We start from the raw sequence: 11,669 nt of genomic DNA, 5'->3' as shown, positions 1-11,669 counted from the left end.
ATGGCTTTTAGCTATGGGGTTTGCTGAAATCTTATTCTTGGGAAAGCCATCTAGAATTTTTATGTATACTACAGCAAATTTTTAGATACTATTAGCGATTGTTTCATGAAACAAATGGTTAACGAGACCTTTGATTTGGTACTCTGTAATGTGCAGAATCCAGTTCAGAGTCTGAGTTGAAGCCACACTTTGTAAGAGTCACCAGAATGTGTTAGAGACTGTTGTGGTTTAACCCCAGCCAGCAACTAAGCACCACACAGCCGCTCACTCACTCCTCCCCCCTCCCAATGGGATGGGGAGGAGAATCAGGGAAAAAAGAAGTAAAACTCGTGGGTTGAGATAAGAACAGTTTAATAACTAAAGTAAAATATAATACTAACAATAATAATAATGAAATATAATAATAATAGTTGTAATGAAAAGGAATATAACAAAGAAAAGGAAAAAAAAAGAAAAAACTCAAGGAAAAAAAAACAGTGATGCACAATGCAATTGCTCACCACCCGCTGACTGATGCCTGAGCAGCGATCCCCCCTCCTGGCCAACTCCCCCCTGTTTATATACTGAGCATGATGTTCTATGGTATGGAATATCCCTTTGGCTAGTTCGGGTCAGCTGTCCTGGCTGTGTCCCCTCCAGCTTCTTGCACACCTGCTTGCTAGCAGAGGATGGGAAACTGAAAAATCCTTAACTTAGGATAAGCGCTACTTAGCAACAACTAAAACATCAGAGTGTTATCAACAGTATTCTCACACTAAATCCAAAACACAGCACTGTACCAGCTACTAAGAAGAGAATTAACTCTATCCCAACCGAAACCAGGGCAGAGACAGCTAATGTAGAGACAGGAACAATTAAACTTCAAAAGTCCTCTGCAGTTGTGCTTAATTTTAAAAAGAACTGTATTAAAATGAGAAAGTTGTCTCAGAATGAAGCTAAAAGGTGCAGAATAAATATTTAACTGGTGGTGTCCTTAAAGGGTTGTGTCCAAACACAACTGAAAACATCATAAACCCTGGCAGATGTAATGTGAAAAAAGACAGACCTGAAAAAAAAAAAAGGTCATGGATCAGCTTGGAATGAATCAAAGCTATTACTAAATCCTTATTAAATACTTTAAGAACAAAAACCCTGCAGAGGGTCTGTGCAGCCAGTTGATTAAGTTATCAGTATAAAAAAAGCACTCAGAAAGGGTATGGCTACTGCAGAGAAGCTAAACGAAATGGTGTTTGCTGCTAATTGGGAAGATTCCCAAACTGAAATTTTTTTTTTGGGGGGGACGAGAGGGGTTGTCCTAAAAAATCTCAGGGATGAAATAGCTTACTTGCTAAGGGTGATGTCTGATCTCATGCTTTAAACTTCTTGGATACCTGAAGCCTGGAGGGTTGCAATTGTTATGCCAGTGTTTAAAACAAGAATGACCAGAGGACTGCAAGCCTGATATCCATACCATTCAAATTTATAGATATTGTAACAAAGGATAATAGACACAGAGGTAAGTAGGATCAACTTGGGAAGAGTCAGTAGGGTTTCTTTAAAGATAAGTTCTGCATTACAAACCTCTTGGAGTTTTCTTGATGGGGGGCAGGAAAGGTGGCTAAGATTTAGATTCCCAAAAGGCTTTTGGTAAAGTTTGACATCAAAGGCTTTTGAGCAGCCATTGGGTAGGAATGCAGGGCTTTGTATATTAAGTAATGGATTAAAAGATAGGAGGAGAGGTAAATGATTGATTTTTTTGTGTAGGAGGGAAGTTACCAGCAGAGTTTTTCAGGAGCTGGTCTTGGGATCTGTGCTGTTCAGTATAGTAATAACTATGGTAATGGCAGTGAGTAGTCAAATGAGAAAGTTTGCTGGTGTTGCTGTTCTTCAAGGCGATAAACAGAGGAGAAGAGAGTGAAGGATTGCAGGAGGCCCGTACAGAACTGAGTGACTGGGCAACAGGGCAGCAGGGGTGGTTGGAGGCTGCATACAGGAAACAAGAGAGCAGGCTGGGACACTTCAGCATGGAAAAGAGATGGATGAGAACATATGAAAGAATCACGCGGGTGGCAGGAGACCTGTGGGTCTTCTCATCAGAGATGACAGAGGATGTCTCTGATGGAGACGTAAGAGCATGTTGTAGATGAAGATGTTTACACGTGCCCAAAGAGAAACTAGAGGAGTACTTCAGAGAGAAATCCTTTTGCAGTTACAAAATAGACAGACTGTCACAAGCTCAGGAAAACACCTGAAACAAAAAAATAATTGGAAACTGGGAGAGTATTTGAAGGAAAATATTAAAAATGATTGCACTGTTCTTACGATTCCCTGTCGTCACTGTTGGAGGTAGAATACTGGGCTATATTCACTCCTTGTCCAAACTGGTATGGCCATTGGGCTCTTATCCAGTTGCTATCTGAAATTTATTTTTATACATATATAAATAAGTATATAGAGAGTTAATATAAGGGTTTTTTTAATATATATTTAGCTGTAGATAAGAAAAAGAGATTTTTTTGTGTGTGTGACTAAATCTGCTGTTTGTTTTCCTTTTTTTCTTTTAGGATTATTTTATGGTGATAACTGTGGCGTTGAACATGGCAGCATCCTCTCAGACATCCTTACAGTTGTGGTTTCGAACAATCAAGCCACATGGACTGCTTTTTCTTGCAGCTAGGAAGAAGGATTATTGTTTAAAGGAGCTACGCTCAGGAAATTTACAGGTACAGTTTATAACTATAGCTAAAAAGATGTGTAGCCTGTATTGTTTAGTGTTTTTCTTTAAGCTATTGTCTATAACAATTCTCAAAGTTTATGTTTAAAAAAAAGGAAAATTCACATAACTGATAATTTCAAAATGTGGTATTTATTTCTTACAATGATAGTTATTAAAATTGGCCTCTAGAAGCCTTTGAGAGCTCTAGATCTTAAAATCAAGATCATTGTGTTCAAAGCATGAGGTTCAGTAAAGGCAAAATTTCAGATTTGATGATGTTAGCATCATAGAAAACATTTGGATCCAAATAATACTTTTTCTGCAAGGTAAGTTCCTGAAACATCATTGTCACTTGGGTTCTCAGGAGTTGTTGGTCCTGGCAGAACTGCAGAGTAGTCCATTCCCTCCTCTGCAGTTATTCAAGTCAAATTTGTGATGGCAAGTGTCATGGTTTAACCCCAGCTGGCAACTAAGCACCATGCAGCCGTTCGATCACTCCCCCCACCCAGTGGGATGAGGGAGAATAGAAAAAAAAACCTCGTGGGTTGAGATAAAGACAATTTAATAGGACAGAAAGGAAGGGAAAATAATGATAATGATAATGATAATAATAATATGACAATAATAATACTAAAAGAATTAGACTATACAAAACAAGTGATGCACAATGCAATTGCTCACCACTCACTGACCGATGCCCAGTTAGTTCCCGAGCAGTGATCTGCCCCTCCCGGCCAACTCCCCCCAGTTTATATACTGGGCATGAGGTCATATGGTATGGAATAGCCCTTTGGCCAGTTTGGGTCAGCTGTCCTGGCTGTGTCCCCTCCCAGCTTCTTGTGCCCCTCCAGCCTTCTTGCTGGCTGGGCATGAGAAGCTGAAAAATCCTTGACTTAGTTGTTGCTAAGTAGTGTTTATACTAAAACCATCAGTGTGTTATCAACATTATTTTCCTACTAAATCCAAAACACAGCGCTATACCAGCTACTAGGAAGAAAATTAACTCTGTCCTAGCTGAAACCAGGACAGTATCCACCCCTTATTCTATACCATCTACATCATGTCCAGGTCCCACACTTTCCAATGCATTTTCAATTAATCACCACCACATTTCCTGTCTTTTGATATATACGCACAGATATCATTCCCTTAATCTATAGGCCTTTAAAATGTCCATTTAAATGTCCCTTTAAAATGTCTGTTGAGTTCATTCAGTCCATGACTTTGGACTCCATCTGTCATAACAGTCTGTCTGGGCAGGAGGGATGGTACAAAGTTTGCTGAGTCGGCAGAACAGGATTGGGCTTTGGTGCGGTGCAGCAGGCGGGTGGCTTTGGGCACAACAGGAGGATGGTGTGTGGTGTTGGATTGTTGCATGCTGCAGTCAGTCCTGGTTCCATCACTATTGCGCTTTGCTCGGTTTTATCAAAGTTCATTCTTCATTAATCTAAGTAATTCTTACTGTAATACCGTTAATATAGCATATAACAATTACAATAATGATGACATACAGTGGCAAGATTACATAGCAATCAACATAATACAATTTAATCTATTGGCTGTTCTCACCTAAAATCAAATCTCCTTGAGGCACACATCAGACTGCCTCATCCTTCCGCATCACCCACCAAGTGCACCCAGGTCCTTGAGCAAAAGCAATCCCATGAATGGGTTTGCCTTTGCCTGAGGCAGGAATAACCCAGACTGTTTTTCCTAGCATACTTTTCATGTGCACTACAGGGACTTTATCCCCTTCTACAGTACGTAAAAGTTCTGATTGGGCAGGGCCAGCCCGATTGACAGATCCTCTAGTGTTGACTAACCAGGTGGCCTTTGCTAGATGTGTATCCCAATGTTTAAAGGTCCCACCACCCATTGCTCTCAATGTAGTCTTTAATAGTCCATTGTATCGCTCGATTTTTCCAGAGGCTGGTGCATGATAGGGGATGTGATATACCCACTCACTGCCATGCTCTTTGGCCCAGGTGTCTATGAGATTGTTTCGGAAATGTGTCCCGTTGTCTGACTCCATTCTTTCTGGGGTACCGTGTCGCCATAAGATTTGCTTCTCAAGGCCCAGGATAGTGTTCCGGGCAGTGGCATGGGGCACGGGATATGTTTCCAGCCAGCCAGTGGTTGCTTCCACCATGGTAAGCACATGGCGCTTGCCTCCCCATATTTATATTTCAGCCATCGTCCTCCATACCAAAGAGGCTTTAACCGCTTGGCTTGCTTAATTGCAGCGCATGTTTCACATTCATGGATGACCTGTGCAATAGTGTCCATGGTCAGGTCCACCCCTCGATCACGAGCCCATCTATATGTTGCATCTCTTCCTTGATGGCCTGAGGTGTCATGGGCCCACCGAGCCATGAATAATTCACCTTTATGCTGCCAGTCCACATCCACCTGAGCTACTTCAATCCTAGCAGCCTTGTCTACCTGTTGATTGTTTTGATGTTCTTCAGTGGCCTGGCTCTTGGGTACGTGGGCATCTACGTGACATACTTCCACAACCAGGTTCTCTAGCCAGGCAGCAATATCTTGCCACAATGGGGCAGCCCAGATGGGTTTACCTCTGCGTTGCCAGTTACTCTGCTTCCATTGCTGCAACCACCCCCACAGAGCATTTGCCACCATCCATGAGTCAGTATAGAGATAAAGTATTGGCCATTTTTCTCGTTCAGCAATGTCTAAAGCCAGCTGGATGGCTTTCACCTCTGCAAACTGACTCGATTCACCTTCTCCTTCTGCAGTTTCTGCAACTTGTCGAATAGGACTCCATACAGCCGCCTTCCACCTCTGATGCTTTCCTACAATGCGACAGGACCCATCAGTGAACAGGGCATATTGCCTCTCATTTTCTGGCAGTTTATTATACAGTGGGGCCTCTTCAGCACCTGTCACCTCCTCCTCTGGTGATATTCCAAAATCTTTGCCTTCTGGCCAGTCTGTGATCACTTCCAAAATTCCTGGGCGACTGGGGTTTCCTATTCGACTTCATTGTGTGATCAGTGCAACCCACTTACTCCACGTAGCATCAGTTGCATGATGTGTAGAAGGGACCTTCCCTTTGAACATCCAGCCCAGCACCGGCAGTCGGGGTGCTAATAGGAGCTGTGTTTCAGTACCAACCACTTCTGAAGCAGCTCGAACTCCTTCATATGCTGCTAATATCTCCTTTTCAGTTGGAGTAGAGCGGGCCTCAGATCCTCGATATCCCCGACTCCAAAACCCTAGAGGTCGACCTCGGGTCTCCCCTGGGTGCTTTCTGCCAGAGACTCCAGGTAGGGCCATTCTCCCCGGCTGTGGTGTAGAGCACATTTTTAACATCTGGTCCTGCCCAGACTGGCCCAAGGGCTACTGCATGAACTATCTCCCGTTTAATCTGTTCAAAGGCTTGTTGTTGCTCAGGGCCCCATTTAAAATCGTTCCTCTTCCGGGTCACTTGATAGAGAGGGCTTACAATCAGACTGTAATTTGGAATATGCATTCTCCAAAAACCTACAACACCTAAGAAAGCTTGCGTTTCCTGTTTACTAGTCGGTGGAGACATAGCTGCTATTTTGTTGATCACATCCATTGGGATATGACGACGTCCATCTTGCCATTTTATTCCTAAAAACTGAATCTCCTGTGCGGGTCCCTTCACCTTACTCTGTTTTATGGCAAAACCGGCTTTCAGAAGGATTTGGATTATTTCCTTCCCTTTCTCGAAAACTTCTTCTGTTGTGTTGCCCCATATGATGATGTCATCAATGTATTGCAGGTGTTCTGGAGCTTCACCCTGTTCTGGTGCAGTCTGGATTAGTCCATGGCAAATGGTGGTGCTGTGTTTCCACCCCTGGGGCAGTCGATTCCAGGTGTACTGGACACCCCTCCAAGTGAAAGCAAACTGTGGCCGGCACTCTGCTGCCAAAGGGATTGAGAAAAATGCATTAGCGATATCAATTGTGGCATACCACTCGGCTGCTTTTGACTCCAGTTCATATTGAAGTTCTAGCATGTCTGGCACAGCAGCACTCAGCGACGACATGACTTCATTCAGGCCACGATAGTCTACTGTTAGTCTCCATTCTCCATTAGTCTTTCGCACTGGCCATATGGGGCTGTTAAAGGGTGAGCGAGTCCTGCTGATCACTCCTTGGATCTCCAGTCGATGAATCAGCTTATGGATGGGAATCAGGGAGTCTCGGTTGGTGCGATATTGCCGCCGGTGCACCCTTGTGGTAGCGATTGGCACCTGTTGTTCTTCAACCCTCAGCAACCCCACACCCGAAGGGTCCTCCAGGCAAGGTGGACAACTGTTCAATTCCCTCTGTCTCCAAGGCAGCTATACCAAAGGCCCACCGGTACCCTTTCGGGTCCTTGAAATACCCCCTCCTGAGATAATCTATGCCAAGGATGCATGGGGCCTCTGGGCCAGTCACAATGGGGTGTTTCTGCCACTCATTCCCAGTTAGGCTTATTTCAGCCTCCAATACAGTTAGCTGTTGGGATCCCCCTGTCACACCAGAGATACAGATGAGTTCTACCCCTTTATGGCTTGATGGCATTAGAGTACACTGTGCACCGGTGTCCACTAGAGCCTTATACTCCTGTGGGTCTGATGCGCCAGGCCATCGAATCCACACAGTCCAGTAAACCCGGTTGTCCCTTTCCTCCACCTGGCTGGAGGCAGGGCCCCTCTCATCCTGGTCAGAGTATTCGTTACTCACTTCTTGTAAAAATGACTTAGAGGTCCCTTCAAGAGGGTCAGAAGTCCTTCTACTCTGTCTGGGGAACTGCCCGCTGGAAACTGGAGCGGCATCTTTCCTGGAAGAATCCCCTTTTGTGGTTGTTTTTCCTTTCAATTCACATACCCGTGCATCTAGGGTCGAGGTAGGTATTCCATCCCATTTCCTCATGTCCTCTCCATGGTCACGCAGGTAAAACCACAGGGTACCCCGTGGTGTGTACTTTCTATATTCTCTCTCTTGAGCAGAGGAATGCTCACTCCTAATAGCTGAGATACTGGTCCGTACAGGTGGGGAGTAGGACTTTTCGATCAGTTCAATCAGTTTTTCGGACTTTTCAGACAGTTTTTCCACAGCCGAGACACGGGCTCGTAGGGAGGAAGAGAGATTTTCTTCATATTGCCCGAGTTAGCGAGCCATTTCATCCACCATCGGTGCCTCTTCATCTTTCCAGGTTAGTACTGCCAGTGGGTTGGCATACGATGATGATGCGCTCCATACAAACTTCCGCCACATGGGTCGTGTGCATTGGACTTCGTCTGGATCTCTGGGTAATTGTGAACCGTCCGGGTCATAATAAATCATCTCTAGCACGGCTAATTCCCTCAGGTACTGAATACCTCTTTCCATGGTGGTCCACTTGCCTGGTTGACAGATAACATCTTCCTTGAAGGGATACCTTTCCTTCACGCTTGACAGGAGTCGCCTCCAGAGGCTGAGGGCTTGTGTCCCTTTTTCCAATTGCCTTGTCAATGCCCCCTTCCCTAGAAAGGGATCCCAACTGCTTGGCTTCCCTACCCTTTAATTCCAGGCTACTAGCCCCATTGTCCCAGCATCGGAGCAGCCAGGTGATAATGTGCTCACCTGGACGACGGCTGAAATCTTTTCGCATATCCCGCAGCTCACTCAGGGATAGAGATCGGGTGATTACCTCTGGTTCTGCCTCTTCCTCCTGTTCTCGTGATGACCCTGGTTCATCTTCATCCTTTGCTAAACGAACTGATTTTTTTGTATATTTCTTCTTCTGTATAGGGGCGACTGATACTGGCACAGGTTGGTTCTCTGGTTCAGCCACAGTGCCTGTCGCGGGGGTTGGAGTAGCAGAGACAATGTGTGATGAACTGACCACAAACCCCATTCCCTGTCCCCCTGCGCCGCTCGGGAGGAGGAGGTAGAGAATTTGGGAGTAAAGTTAAGCCCGGGAAGAAGGGAGGGGTGGGGGGAAGGTGTTTTTAAGATTTGGTTTTATTTCTTATCACCCTACTCTGATTTGATTGGCAATAAATTAAATTAATTTCCCCAAGTCGAGTCTGTTTTGCCTGTGACGATAATTGGTGAGTGATCTCTCCCTGTCCTTATCTTGACCCACAAGCCTTTCGTCGTATTTTTCTCCCCCTGTCCAGTTGAGAAGGGGGAGTGATAGAGCGGCTTGGTGGGCACCTGGTGTCTAGCCAAGGTCAACCCACCACAATGTTGAACCAGTGCAGGAGATAAATACATTTACTATGCAGGACCTGTGGTGAGGGAAGATTCTTTATGTCCATGATGGCTCTGAGGACACTTATGATTATTTTAATTTCTCCATTTCTACCAGCAGTGAGAAGATTGTGCCTCCGTATTTGCAAGGAAATGAGCAGCATGTGTTTAGCATTACTGTCACTCCAGTAAATGATGCTCCTGAGATCACACTTCCTGAGGGAAACTTGCTGCTAGAGCAAGAACTAGAGAACTCAAAGAAATGTTTGACTAGTGATCTGATAAAAGTTTTAGATAAGGGTATCGTTCCTGTGGGTCTTAGTCTTTCAGTGTTTGCAAATCTGAATGCAGATGCAGGATTTTTAGAAAATTCAAAGCATCCTGGAAAAGCTATTACTACTTTTTCTAATGAGGACCTAAGAGAAAGCACTGTTTTCTTTGTCCACACAGGCTTCAAGAACTCAAGGATTGTTCTGAGAGCAAGTGATGGTGAGAAAGTGAGCAACACTGTTGTGTTACGTGTCATGGCAGTTCCTTTGGATTACAAAGTTGTCAACAACTCAGGAATAAAACTACTCCAAGGTGTTACAGCTCTGATCACACCTAGGCATCTGGCAGTTGAAACAAATGCCAACCTCCAGGAGCTGGAGATACAGTACGACATCACAGAGCCACCTCAGTTTGGGGAAGTCCAAAGGCAGCATTGAAGGGGAAAATGGAAGCAAGTCAACTCTTTTTCTCAACACTCTGTTCAGCGCAGCCGTGTGAGATACTGTAGCACTTCTAAAGAAATTCAGCTGGAAAATGTTACTGACCAATTTAAATTCAAAGTTAGCATAGGAAACGGAATCAGTGAAGAGCACGTGTTTCCAATCAGTGAAATGGTTGAGGTACAGTTTATTGAAACATGCTCCTCTAGAAATTGAAAAATAAAAAAAGAAATACTTGAATTCAGATAATCTTTTTGCTGTGATTGTGGATCTAGAAATACCTGAAGATGAGCTTCATTTTAAAATGCTGTCCCTACCAAAGAATGTACAAATACGGCTTGGTGACCAGCCTTTGAAAAAAGATTCAGTCTTTAGCCAGAAAGATATTAGTGATCAAAAAGTGGCATATGAATTAATCAGGAGATACGATGAAGACAACTGTGATTCATTTAGATTCCTCATTTCTACAAAGTATCTGGAATCAAATTTATACGACTTTGAAGTCTACATCAAGTCAGATTTCAGAAACATTATTTTGACTAACAATGGCCTGACTGTTATTGAAGGTGAAAGAGAGTTAATAACAAGCACAAAATTGTTTGTGCAAACACTGGATAATAAAACTTTCCAATATAAAGTTATACAGTTTCCTAAGCATGGGAAATTAAAACTCATTAATTTTTCAGGCTCATTCGAGAGTAATGACAATCTCACCACTTTCACTAACAAAGATATAATTGATAAGCACCTTATGTATGTGCATGACGATTCTGAGACAGCATTTGATGAATTTCTTGTCAGAGCTTCCAGTGAAGCATCAGGAGAGTGGGCAAACTTTGATCCAGAAGTAGGACCTTTTTTAGTAGAAATTATATTCAACATTTCTGTCCAGCTGAAGAATGATGAGAAACCAGTACGTGTAATTGATAAGATATTTAACATAGTGAGAAATGGGCAGTGATTATTAACTTTGGCAGATCTTTGCTATCATGATCCTGATTCTGATTTTGATGATGGGCAGTTGCTGTATACTAGACGTGGCATTTCCAATCAGGTCTCGATGCTAACAAATGATACTTTGCACAGACTCTACCAATTCAAACAAGCAGACCTAGAGCAAAAGCAAGTCCTGTTTATACACCGTGGTGCAGATTTTGGGTATTTTGTGCTCTTGGTGACAGATGGCAAGCACTATACATCTTTGCTTCTAGAAGTTAGTGCCACTGATTCTTATGTTAGGTTGGCAAATAATACAGGCTTGTTGGTTCAAAAAGGAAAAGAGGAAACTTACAACAGCTAACCTAAGTGCTATTACAAACCAAGACATCAGAAATGATCATGAGATTACATATGAGATATTCTCTTTCCCAAACTATGGAAGAATATATGTAAATAATCTATTGATGGTTTCCTTTACTCAACTTGATCTGATAAAGGGGTATGTGACCTACAGGCATAATGACAGCAACAACCTTATTGACACATTTAACTTTATAGTCCATGCTAAAGATGTCCATCTGGATGCTGGAGTGCACGTTCACATATATTTGGAAAGTCATCAGTGGCCACCAAGGATTGTGAACAAAAACAATCTCTTAGTTGAAGAAGGAAAACCAGTTAAAATCAGTAAAGGAAAACTGCAAGTAAGTTAACAACTGTGGTGTCCATTTCTCCAATCTTGTAGCAAGTTTTCTTCACTGCTTTCTCAGCCATTGCAGTGTCTTTAGTCTCTCTGTCTTCTCTTCTTTAACTCCTTTTGGTTTTCACTAATATGACTGCATTCTGGATGCTTAATTCTGGAGAGACTGACACTAGCAAGCTTCCATTGCTAGGAAGGAAAACCGGTTATGTTAAAGAAAAAGACTGCCCATAGTCTTTGACTCCATTACATATTGGTGCTTGTGAAAGTTAAGATTTGGAGATGCTGCACTTGTATATTTGTTTTAGTTGTGACAATTGTTTGTACTTAATGTTCATGTATCATTCTTAGTTGAGCTGGTGGGAAAATACCAAGGAAGAAAGGATTTTGTTTCATTCAGTTTGGAGCTAGCC

At 43.1% G+C, this 11,669-nt stretch overlaps 1 pseudogene; it reads left to right on the top strand.

Annotated features, from left to right (window-relative positions):
* Window positions 1-2,003: 2,003 nt before the first annotated feature.
* The window catches only part of LOC127028604 (chondroitin sulfate proteoglycan 4-like), a 34,196-nt pseudogene continuing 24,530 nt past the window's right edge, over window positions 2,004-11,669 (top strand).

This window comes from Gymnogyps californianus, unplaced genomic scaffold (genome assembly GCF_018139145.2).
Source record: "Gymnogyps californianus isolate 813 unplaced genomic scaffold, ASM1813914v2 HiC_scaffold_36, whole genome shotgun sequence".
NCBI classification, from domain to species: domain Eukaryota; kingdom Metazoa; phylum Chordata; class Aves; order Accipitriformes; family Cathartidae; genus Gymnogyps; species Gymnogyps californianus.
The sequence above is the reverse complement of the archived record's forward strand: the minus strand, read 5'-3'. Positions and strand labels throughout refer to the sequence as shown.